The 12,991-nt window shown below is 39.9% G+C and overlaps 2 protein-coding genes across 6 annotated transcripts in view; both read right to left on the reverse strand.

The window, feature by feature from the left end:
* st6gal2a (ST6 beta-galactosamide alpha-2,6-sialyltranferase 2a) overlaps positions 1-9,477 on the reverse strand; it is a 37,728-nt gene extending 28,251 nt beyond the window's left edge. For 3 of the 5 annotated variants that reach the window (XM_083535868.1, XM_083535869.1, XM_083535870.1), the window contains exon 1: positions 9,223-9,477. The gene's annotated coding sequence lies outside the window, so the exon portion shown is untranslated. The remainder of the gene's footprint in view (positions 1-9,222) is intronic. The other 2 variants (XM_083535867.1, XM_083535866.1) reach the window with 2 other exon arrangements.
* The window catches only part of uxs1 (UDP-glucuronate decarboxylase 1), a 204,109-nt gene that overhangs the window by 91,291 nt on the left and 99,827 nt on the right, over positions 1-12,991 (reverse strand). The gene's annotated exons all lie outside the window — the stretch shown is intronic.

The raw sequence follows: 12,991 nt of genomic DNA on the forward strand, positions 1-12,991 counted from the left end.
TAATGTTTACCTGATGAAATTTTCAAATAGACAAAACTGCTCATAAGGCTGAGGTTTTATGTACAGCATGAGTGTTTAAGGTTCCCTAGAAGTGTATCTGCAAGAGTGAAAGGGAAAGTGTATAGGATGCGGTGAGATCTGCAATGTTGTATGGTTTCGAGACAGTGGCATTGACTAAAAGACAGGAGGTGGAGCTGGAGTCAGCAGAGCTGAAGATGTTGAGGTTTTCATTGGGAATGACAAGGATGGACAGGATTAGAAATTAGTTTATTAGAGGGACGGCGCATGTAGGACGTTTTGGGTGCAAGGTAAGGGAGGCGAGATTGAGATGGTTTGGACATGTGCAGAGGGGGGCCTTGGGGTATATTAGTAGAAAAATGGCAAAAGGATGGAGCCACCAGGCAGGAGGAAATGAGGAAGACCAAGGAGGAGATTTATGAATGTGGTGAGGAAAGACATGAAGGTTGGTTTGAAAGAGGGAGATGTAGAGGACCGAGGGGTATGGACACGGATGATCTGATGTCAGAGGAGGCAAAAGTACACACATCCTTCACTTAAGAAGTACAGATACTCATGTTTTCAAATACTCGGGTAAAAGTTGAAGCAGTGTCTATACTTTTTTACTCAAGTTAAATTAAACAAATTTCAGCTCCGACATGTACTTAAGTAAAAAGTAGCCATTACTACTACCTGTTTTAGTGTCACGCTGGTAACAGGATCTCTCATCATAATAATATTAGGGCTGTCAATCAATTAAAACATTTAATTGCAACTTAATCTCACATTTCTATCGGTTCTAAACGTACCATATAATATTTTTGCCCGCCAGGGGGTTATTTGTTAATTGAATGGCGGATTTTGGAGTTCGATTTGAGACTTGCCGCATCAATAGAACAAATGTTTACTAATTACAAATATTTTTCAGTGTAGTTTGAGTTTATTTTATATCTGTGTAAAGAAAGGATGTCGTGAATTAATGTATGTTGTGCTGGAGGTTTTAATTTAGCCTCTTTTATATTTAGTTATTTAATTATGTATTTATATTTTTAATAAACTGTGTCCAGGCTGAACATCCACTATATAGAAAACAAGCAGAGAAATTATGATATGACTAGGTAAACAGGAATATTTCTGTTCTCAGTCAGGTTTACATCACTGACTCCCTCTGTCTCATCCACATTACCCCAAAGTTCTTATTGCCTTCTGTATTGCAAATTGTGAGCTTCGTAAACTAGTCTACATCTGCGGTGTGTAAGAGCCAGGAAATGATACACCAGTGGTAGATGGCAGGAAATCGGTTGATCGGCACGCAGCGATAAAAGGGGGGGAAAAAAAAAAAAACCCACACGACATTTTACCAAATGAGTAGATTCAAACTAAAGTAATCAGCCTGTTTTGAAAATGTAAGAAGTAGAAAGTACAGATATTTGTGTAAAAATGTAATGAGTGAAAGTAAAAGTTGTCTACAAAAATAACACTGATACCAGAAAAAGCTACTTAAATACAGTAACAAAGTATTTGTACTTTGTTACTTCCCACCTTTGTCTGCTGTGGAGACCCCTAATGGGTGCAGCCGAATTAAGATGAGTGTTCAAGATGGTGTCAATCAGACCTATTACTGTTATACAGTGCCATTCTATAAATAACGAGCTTAGACATGAAATACTGAGTTTGAGATTTCATGTTTCTCACTTGTCTTTGCTACTTACAATTTTAGCGTAAACAAAAATGTGCTTTATGTACTATATACTGTACATAAAACTCTGATGAGCCTTGATAAAGAAACGCAAACACCCTTGTGCATGGAGTTTAAAGGTTTATGAGTTTTATATGGCCATCTCAGTAGTTATAAAAAAATCCCAACCACATGCACTTACACGTAAAACACCATGGGACCAAGTGGCTAAAGATGTTTATTGCTCAGTTATGGAAAATGTATAACCTCCTTTAAATCGCTAAATACCAACTGTGTGATCCTAATCAACATATAAAAACAAAGTTAAGGGGACAACAACAAAAAAAAAAGCAGCATATTTCAAAACAAAATTCAGAACCCACATAAAAAAATTTTTATAATTATTTTAAAAACCCCATCCTTCAAACTTCCACAATTAATAAGATAATAATTAGCAATAAATAAAAAAGAAAAGATTCCTTCATTATAAAATGCGACAACCTTTATAAAAGCAAAACATCCAAAAGTTTGGTGTTCATCATGATGACGGGATGAAACAAAATTAGGAAGCAGTTCTGGCTGCTCAATGATCTGGGAAGGGTTATAAGGCCATCTCCAAACTATTTTAAATCTACCATTATACAGTGAAAAGGATCATTTACAAATGGACAGTTACAATACAGCTGCCAATCCAAACAGGTGTTGGCATCTCAGAAAACTCAGTCCAAGGTTAGAACATATAATGCACAAAGAAATCTGAAGCAATGTTTGTGGGCACCACAAATCATGATTTTCTGATGAATTTCAAAATGGTGGTTATTAAAAATAACTACATTTGGAACTTCAGTTCAACACTTGATGCCTATTCGTGTATAGAGTTTGGTGAGCACTACACAACTGGTTTTTAGGCATCGATATATGCAATAATTTTTTTAATAGAAAAATACACAGCTTTTAAAGAACAAATTAGTCAGAAAATGAAAATTTAATTGAAAATTCCTCAGCCCCCTACAATCATTTGCTTATTTAGTTTAGCTGACTTTGGGTACTTTGAACTTGGTGAAAATCTAGAAAACAGAAAATGTTCTTATCGTCTTCTTGTAATTAAAATGTCTAATTCTAACGAACATCTGGGTGCATGAAACTTTAAAAGGTTTCATTTCCTCTTAAATGTTATCTTAAAAGATTAGATCTTTTGTTGATCTGCTATGCCTGGAGCATCTTATCAAAAGCCTGAGAACAAGTTCATAAAAGGAAGCATGGCTGGTGGAGCAGTAAGAGATCAGTATTTGTTTAATTTTTGCTTATTTCCTGATTAATGATTTTAACGTTAAGACTATTAAAAGCTAAATATTTTGCTGCAAGTGATTGCCCAGAAGTGAAGTCAGCCTCTTATCCCTGCAGAGTTTAGCAGTCTGCCTCTTCTACAATGCCAATACCTCCTAGGTTAATTATCAAAGCCTTTCTAGGCCATATTTGGATAGTTTCAACTGTATTAGGAACCCACCATACAAATAGCATGAACATGTTGTTCGGGTACAAAAACACATACACACACAATAGAAATGTTATAGAAAAAAAAGAACACGATTGGTTGTGATGAGCCTTTTGAAGCCCTGCCCAAGTATAGTCAATCAACTTGTTTTTATAATATTAAAAATTTTTTCTTGGACAGGCTTCAGTACAACGACCCTGACCAGTAAAGTGGCTACTGTGTATGAATGATTAAAAAAAAACTGCTAAACTTAAAGAATTTATGAGCAGAGCTGACAAAACCCCCCCACATAAGAGTCAGGAAATCAGAAACAGACAAGTCATAACAGAGCTTCCTGCTGGATGATGCAAGCAGTAATCAACATTTGCTAAAAAGTGAATTTGAAGAACTCCAGTGTCTTGGCGTTACACACAGGGCAAATGCTTACACGTTTGTAGTAAGACTCCATTACCCTTCTTTTGTGTGCTTCTAATTGAAGTGCATTCAGCCTGTGTGAAGTCAGAGAGTCATGGCTTTCAGCAGGCACGGATAAGTTTACCCTGGTGGTATACAGCTCAAAACGGCTGCTCTGTAGTCATCATCTCAAATTTCTCCGTGTCTCAGCCAGAATGTACAGTGCTCCATGCCAGACACTCTCCTAATGCAGCCCATTAGACAGGAAAGAAAGTGGAGAAGGGAGAAGAAAAAAAAAAAAAAAAAGAAGAGGGCAAATTCAGGAAGCAGGACACAGACAATTCTGAGATGCCAATCTTTGAGAACACTAGAAAACACTGCAGGTTAATACACACCAGAAAACACATGCATGCCAGGAATGGTCTTCATCAGATATTGTCTCGAAAAAAGTAAAAAAAATAAAATAAAATACATCTTTACAGTATTTTGTATAAAACCCTCGTCATTAATTCTCTGCACAAAACTTTCTCATTAACTTAATCAACACTACAGAGTGTTAGCAAAACTCATAACAGCTTGCAAAATTTGCATTAAAAAAAATAAATAAAGGTGATTCTGAAACAAGTTGAAGTGGCTCGAGTCGCTCGAATACATAAGGCAAATATAAGAGAGAAGATGAGACATGTAATACGTAGGCTTTTATGCAAGCGTTTTGTAACAGCGAGATGCTGTTCTCTTGTTTGACATTTCATTTCACTATGGAGAATATTATTTTTATAGCAAAATATCCAAAAGCTGCTGACTGTAATAGTGTATTGTTCACATGAAATATAAGAATGGAAAACAAATGTGACAGGACTTTGACCAGGAAGTTGTGATTGTTGATTCCAGATGGGCTGATCTGAATATCTAAAACTGAGCGATAGCTGTTAATCTCCTAATATTTACATCTCACAACAGTCTACTAAAAACAAGCAAAATAATTAAAAACCACCCATCCAGCAGATTTCAGTTCTGAGGTTGGGGATACTTTGCTGATGAGACAGGTGAGTAAAGAATGACCAGACCAGATTTTTGTGTTGTAATTATGCTAATAAAGCTACTGTTAAGCATGTAAACTGTATGAAAAGTATGTGGAAATAGATTTAACAGCCTCTTATGTTGCAATTTGTTACAAAGGGAGCTGCCCAACTGATAACATTAAACAAAACAGACAAGTGCTTAAAAAGGTGTACAATTTCAGATCTTCACCCTCTCCGGTAGAAAATGCTACCGCAGGAAGAACATGGCATAACGGTCAGTTACTGCATCACTAACATCAGTTATCCCTATCATAACCGTCTCTTCAATCAGAAAAGCTCATTGACAAACTTTAAACTAGGATATGTACAAGATTTAAATTATATTCAATTGTAATATGGAAAATAAGTAAATCGGCCAAAAAATCTTTTACATTTCATGTCTAGGTGACTATAAATCTTCTAATTTAATGAATCATTGCTATCTACAGGGAACCGACTTGGAATGCTTTCCTTCCATCATACACACCAACACTCATCAATGCTACATGTCTACAGCCAACTCTCAGATGTAAGGGTGATTAAAATCTGACACTCTATGGCTATAAGTAGGTGGACACCTGACAATCAAACCAAACATGCCCATTCTAAAACCGTCTGCATTTGACGTCACTCTTTTGGAAAGGATTTTTGAACATAGTTGTGGGGATTTGTACGCATTCAGCATTACCGAAACCAGGCTGACTGTGTTCCAATTCACACCAAAAGGTGTCCAATGGTGTGGAAGCCAGGGCTTGAGTTTCTCCACACCAACCATGGTTGTTATATAGACCTCACTTTATCTAATAACTCATAACACAATAAAAGACCTATAGCTCCAGTAAAGGGAAATTTAAATGCTACAGCGATAGAAACATTCTTCTATAAAATACTTCCAACTATGTGGCAAACATTTGTCCCCTTCCTGATTTCTTTTTTTTTTTTTTTTTTTGCATGTTTGTCACACTTTCAGATCATCAAACTAATTTTAAATATTAGTAAGAGAGAATAAGTGAACACAAAATGCATTTTTCAAATGAAGGTTTTTATTAGAGAGAAAACAAAATCCAAAACTACATGGCCCTGTGTAAAAAAAAGCGTTTGCCCCCTAAACCTGGTAAAACTGTTTGGGCCACCCTTAGAAGCAACAACTGCAATCAAGTGTTTGTGATAACTTGCAATGAGTCTGTTACAGCACTGTCTAGGGATTTTGGTCACTCATCTATGCAGAATTGTTGTAATTCAGCCACATTGGCGGGTTTTTGAGCATGAACCGCCTTTTTAAGGTCATGCTACAGCATCTCAATAGGATTCGGGTCAGGACTTTGACTAGGCCACTCCAAAGTCATTTTGTTTTTCTTCAGCCATTTGGAGGTGGACTTGCTGGTGTGTTTTGGATCATTGTTCTGCTGCAAAATCCAAGTTCGTTTGAGGTCACAAACAGATGGCCGGACATTCTCCTTCAGGTTTTTTTTTGGTAAACAGCAGAATTCATGGTTCTATTTATCACAGCAAGTCTTCCAGGTTCTGAAGCAGCAAAACAGCCCCAAAGCATCTCACTACCACCACCATATGTTACTGTTGGTATGATGCTCTTTTTCAGTGTAATTTTTACACCAGACATAATGGGACACACCTTCCAAAAAGTTCAACTTTTGTATCTTCGGTCCACAGAGTATTTTCCCAAAAGTTTTGGGGCTCATCAAGATGTTTTCTGGCAAAACTGAGACAAGCCTTTAAGGTATTATTGCTCAGCAGCAGCTTTTGTCTTGGAACTTTGCCTTGCAGACCATTTTTGCCCAGTCTCTTTCTTATGGTGGCATCATAAACACTGACCTTAACTGAGGCAAGTGAGGCCTGCAGTTCTTTGGATGTTGTTGTGGGGTTTTTTGTGACCTTTTGGATGAGTCGTTGCTGTGCTCTTGGGGTAATTTTGGTCAGCTGGCCACTCCACTGTTCCATGTTTTTGGCATTTGTGAATAATTTCTCTCACTGTGGTTTGCTAGAGTCCCAAAGCTTTAGAAATGGCTTTATAACTTTTTCCAGACTAATACATCTCAATTACTTTCTTCCTCATTTGTTTCTAAATTTCTTTGGATCTCAGCATGATCTCTAGCTTTTGAGGATCTTTTGGTCTACTTCAGTTTGTCAAGCAGGTCCTATTTAAAAGATTCAGGCCTGGGTGTGGCGAAAGAAATTGAACTCAGGTGTGATAAACCACAGTTTTAACAGGGGGGCAAACACTTTCACACAGGGCTATGTAGTTTTGGATTTTGTTTTCCCCCTCAATAATAAAAACCTTAATTTTAAAAACTGCATTTTGTGTTCACTTGTGTTATCTTTTACTAATATTTTAATTAGTTTGATGATCTGAAACATTAAAGTGTGACAAACAAGCAAAAAAAATCAGAAATCAGGAAGTGGGCTAACACTTTTACACCACCGTAAATAGCACCCCAAATTGTAAGCATGCATTTTGCGGTAACGATTTTCTCATGGTCATACAAGCCGAAAATTGGCCAAAAGGAAAAGACGACCAGTTGATGAAAGAATATTATGAGTTGTCTATGAGCTGGAAACACACCCCATCCGTCTGAATGAAGGCTGACCTCAGCGCTCACCACAAACACACTTCTGGCAATAATTACAGCAGAGTACACAACAGGAACAGGACAAATAACCCAGCATTTGTCTTAAAGAAAAAAAAAAAAAAGACTGCTGTCCCACCCTCCGTTGTGTTGCGCATTCTCTCAGGAGAAAACTAAACATCAAAAGTAGACTAATTTGAAAGCTTTTACTCCAACTCTAAACTTCAACAGATTCTTCACCTTGTAAACTTGTCTGGACGTGTCTCCATTACTTCCAAAAAAAACAAACAAAAAAAAAAGCTGTAAGCTCCTAAAAGCATAAAACCCACTGAAAACATCCAAGAGCACAGCCATCTGTTTTCAAAAAATGTCTTTGTTTAATGAGAACAAATTTAGCTACCCATGAGTTGCAAAACTATTGGGATAATCAAGAAATCATGTATGCATTCAGAACATGAAGAAATACACATTAGCCACAATCATAGGAAATATATATATAAAAAACCTATTTCTAAATGAGAAAAAAAATGATTTAATGAAACAAACCTTGTATGTACATATTTTTATATATATGAAAAAAAGCTTTAAAGAGCAAGTAGCATTTGCAGAGTACAGTACAATGGTTCAGAGATCTGCCCTCCAGTAGATTTCTTTAACACTGTATATTGCATCTGCATTGCTTTTCCGCAAGCGAAGTTGAAAAGAAACAGTAGCCTTGTTCGTCAAAATTAATACATACTCGGGTCAAATCAAGGTTAATTATGACTGACTAAAAGTACTATAATGACATAGTATTATAGTCAACTAGACTAGGATCATTTTACTCTGGCCAAACAAACTCAATAAAGAACATCTATTAACCTTCCCACAGTCAGCAATCAGTAAGAAAATACATCTCTCTCTCTCTCTCTCTCTCTTTTTTTTTATTTATTTTTTTTTATATAAGAGCGGACATGAGAAAGATAGCCACAAGACGTTTATTATTATTGTAGAAACACAGCTGAAAAATCCAGCTGCCAAAGCACAGCCATGAAGACCATCTTAACCAGTTGGTACACGTTGGCAGAGCGGAAATGGTTTACAAATGACTGCTAATACCACATCATGTGAACGCAAGAAAATTTCATTTATGATTCAGTCTAGATGATGGGTTTAGTGTTTTGGCAGCTGGTCAGACGGAGGTGGACCCCTCCCAACCTCCCCCCCTGGAAAGTTAAAACCAGTACATGGAAATCAGCACGAGACTATGTGTCTCATCATGGTTAGGAATACATTGCGCGAGCATGTAAGCTTATGGCCTTTACTGGTCTAGTATTTTGTTAACGTGAGGTGCTCTGATTCATTACGTCATTATTTTTTTGTTAAATGCCAAAAAAGGGAAATTAAGAAAGGGGGAAAAACAACATGTACCAATATGACTTTCAAAGCAGATCCATGTTGTGTCTTTTGGACAGAAATTCAAATCCAGGTTGAATGTCCCTACTCAGTCACAACGCCCACTTTTAGTCTATATAGGTAACTGTGCATGAAGCGTGTTTACACCAAGAGCAGTCAAAACACAGTGCGGCGTAAATAAAATAAATGCTAGACAAGACGAACGCGCGAGCTCGTGCGCAGATTTGCATGGTGAAGTTGCATTGCTCATGACAAAACAAACGGGACCATGCTGCCATGATCAGAAAAGCATTTAAACACGAATGGCTGCAAATCATTTTGCTTTACCTGATCCAGCTCCAAACTAAAAGACACGATGCTTTAGACAATGACCACAATCCCAGCGAGTTGGTGATTAGAGCGCGTGCCTTCACCTTTCCTAATAATGATTAATCTACTTAAACGGATGTAAAGGAGTTCGACTCTAAGCATTTTGCTTTGCCATTGTGCACGCACGCCAGCAGGAATGGCTGCAGATCTGCGTCCATTTGCCCCCCAAATGTTGTAAATTGCGAGCACAAAGCGGTGGTCGGCCGGCCTTGAAATACTGAGACTCTCCACCATAGACGCGCCTCTTACCTCTGATATCAGCCGGCATTCATTGTCCTCTGAAGGTATGTGCAGCTCTCCTCCACTTTCACGCTCTGTTGCTGGTATACAGAGCGAGATGCATGCTGAGATGCTCCGAGGCTTGCGTGTGTTTTCCAGTCTTTATCCCGCTCCACTCCAGCTGTGGGGGAGGAGACGCTGCAGACCTTTTTCTCCTTTCCGCCAGCAGAGGGCGGAACTGGGAAGGTCGCCGAATTTAAATTTTCACACTAGATTCTCAGTCAAAAAAAAAATTATAATTTAAATCCAAGCCTATAAATGCTATTAAAATTCCAATACTCTTAACAAATTGCATATTGGGAAAGAATTTAACAAATACTTAATATCTCTCCCTGTTCTGTCAATCCTGGTTCCATTCCTGTGCCTGCTATCAGGCCACTGATAGCTTGCCTCAGGTGTGGCACTTAACCAAATGACTAATCTTTCAACATTTCCCTATTTCCAATGTTTCTCTAAACAGTTCTCCACAGCAAAAGTAAACAATGAATTTGGTTAATTCTTGCTCATTTTAATATCAAGATATTTAAATGTGTACTTTGACTAGACAAATTCATTCACTTGTTCCTTCATCTTTAGGAACTTCTTTATCAATGTTTTATCCAGATCCAGGACTCTGTGAAATGACTGTGTGGTACTCACATAGGTTTTCACACCCGGAAGCAGTTTAGGAAACCAGGAGGAAACCAAAGAACACCAAGGAAACATACAGAAAGTATGCAATAAATTAACCCACCTTCCTTTCTCAGGGACAAAATGGTGAGACTCTGTACAGTGAATTGCGTGTCAGGGTCATAGGATGAGTTCTATTACAGGAAACTATTTCATGACAGTGTTGCATGATGCGGTTAACACTCAGAATTTGTGTATTTATTTATATAACATCATGTCCCAAAGTGTAACCCAGCCATTAGGGGGGCACAAGCCAGTGTACTCTTAGTGCCGGTCCCAAGCCCGGGTAAATGGGGAGGGTTGCGTTAGGAAGGGCATCCAGCGTAAAACATGTGCCAAATCAAATATGCGGATCACAAATGAGAATTTCATACCGGATCGGTCGAGGCCTGGGTTAACAACGACCGCCACAGGTATCGTTAGCCAACAGGGTACCGGTGGAAATTGGGCTACTGTTGGCCGAAGGAGGAGAAGGAGAGGAGGAAGGCGTCTACAGAGACGGCAGGAAAAGGAGCAGTGTAGGAGAGTAGAGGTTCGGGTTGGTACTTTAAATGTTGGTACTATGACGGGTAAAGGGAGAGAGATAGCTGATATGATGGAGAGGAGAAAGGTAGATGTGTTGTGTGTTCAGGAGACCAAGTGGAAAGGGAGTAAGGCCAGGAACATTGGAGGTGGGTTTAAACTGTTTTATCATGGTGTGGATGGGAAGAGAAATGGTGTAGGGGTGATTCTGAAGGAAGCGTACAGTAAGAGTGTAGTGGAGGTGAAGAGAGTTTCTGATAGTCTGATGATCGTGAAGGTGGAAGTTGAAGGGATGATGATAAATGTCATCAGTGCCTATGCTCCATAAGTTGGCTGTGAGATGGAGGAGAAAGAAAGATTCTGGAGTGAATTAGATGAAGTGGTAGATGGTGTTCCTAGGAAAGAACGATTGGTGATTGGGGCAGACTTTAATGGGCATGTAGGTGAAAGGAACAGAGGTGATGAGGAGGTGATGGGTAGGTATGGTTTTAAGGAGAGGAATGTGGAAGGGCAGATGGTGGTAGATTTTGCTAAAAGGATGGAAATGGCAGTGGTGAACACGTATTTTAAGAAGAAGGAGGATCATAGGGTGACATATAAGAGTGGAGGAAGGTGCACACAGGTGGATTATCCTCTGTGTAGGAGATGCAACCTGAAGGAGATTGGAGACTGTAAGGTGTTGGCGGGGGACAGTGTAGCTAGACAGCATCGGATGGTGGTCTGTAGGATGGTTTTGGAGGCGAAGAAGAAGAGGAGGAAAGTAAGGTTTGAAAGAAGAATAAGATGGTGGAAACTGAAGGAGGAAGAGTGTAGTGTGAGGTTCAGGGAAGAGGTCAGACAGGGGCTTGGTGGTGGTGAAGAGGTGCCGGATGATTGGGCAACTACTGCAGGAGTGATGAGGGAGGCAGCTAGAAAAGTGACATCTGGAAATAGAAAGCAAGACAAGGAGACGTGGTGGTGGAATGAGGAAGTGCAGGAGAGCATTAGGGGAAAGAGGTTGGCAAAACAGAAGTGGGATCGACAGAGTGATGAGAAAAGTAGGCAGGAGTACAAGGAGATGCGGCAGCAGGTTAAAAGGGATGTGGCGAAAGCCAAGGAAAAGGCATATGAGGAACTGTATAAGAGGTTGGACACTAAGGAAGGAGAAAAGGATTTATACCGATTGGCCAAGCAGAGGGACCGAGCTGGGAAGGATGTACTGCAAGTTAGAGCAATAAAGGATGGAGAGGGAAATGTGTTGACTAGTGAGGAGAGTGTGTTGAGAAGATGGAGGGAGTATTTTGAGCAGCTGATGAATGAGGAAAATCAGAGAGAGAGAAGGTTGGAGGATGTGGAGTTGGTGAAGCAGGATGTAGATAGGATTAGTAAGGAGGAAGTGAGAGCAGCGATTAAGAGGATGAAGAATGGAAAGTCGGTTGGACCAGATGACATACCGGTAGAAGCGTGGAGATGTTTAGGAGAGATGGCAGTGGAGTTTTTAACCAGATTGTTTAACAGGATTCTGGAAGGGGAGAGGATGCCTGAGGAATGGAGAAGGAGTGTGCTGGTACCGATCTTTAAGCATAAGGGAGATGTGCAGACCTGCAGTAACTACAGGGGAATTAAGTTGATCAGTCACACCATGAAGTTATGGGAAAGAGTAGTGGAAGCCAGGTTGAGAGAAGAGGTGACCATCTGTGAGCAACAGTATTGTTTCATGCCGAGGAAGAGCACCACAGATGCCTTATTTGCTTTGAGGATGTTGATGGAGAAGTATAGAGAAGGACAGAAGGAGCTGCATTGTGTATTTGTGGATTTAGAGAAAGCGTACGACAGGGTGCCGAGAGAGGAGTTGTGGTATTGTATGAGGAAGTCAGGTGTGTCAGAGAAGTATGTGAGGGTGGTGCAGGACATGTATGAGGACAGTGTGACGGCAGTAAAGTGTGCAGTAGGTACGACAGACTGGTTCAGGGTGAAGGTTGGACTGCATCAAGGATCGGCCCTGAGCCCTTTCCTGTTTGCAGTGGTGATGGACAGGTTGACGGACGAGGTCAGACAGGAGTCTCCCTGGACTATGATGTTTGCAGATGATATTGTGATTTGTGGTGAGAGTAGAGAGCAGGTTGAGAAGAGCCTGGAGAGGTGGAGATATGCGCTGGAGAGAAGGGGAATGAAAGTCAGTAGGAGTAAGACAGAGTACATGTGTGTGAATGAGAGGGAGGGCAGTGGAGTGATGCGGTTGCAGGGAGAAGAGGTGGAGAAGGTGGAGGAGTTCAGGTACCTGGGGTCAACAGTGCAAAGTAATGGAGAGTGTGTTAGGGAAGTAAAGAAAAGAGTGCAGGCAGGGTGGAGTGGGTGGAGAAGAGTGACAGGAGTGATTTGTGATAGAAGAGTATCTGCAAGAATGAAAGGGAAAGTTTATAGGACTGTGGTGAGACCTGCGATGTTGTATGGATTAGAGACAGTGGCATTGAGTAAAAGACAGGAGGTGGAGCTGGAGGTAGCAGAGCTGAAGATGTTGAGGTTTTCGTTGGGAGTGACGAGGATGTACAAGATTGGAAATTAGTTT

Source organism: Silurus aristotelis (assembly GCF_946808225.1).
Source record: "Silurus aristotelis genome assembly, chromosome: 3".
Classification (NCBI taxonomy): Eukaryota; Metazoa; Chordata; class Actinopteri; order Siluriformes; family Siluridae; genus Silurus; species Silurus aristotelis.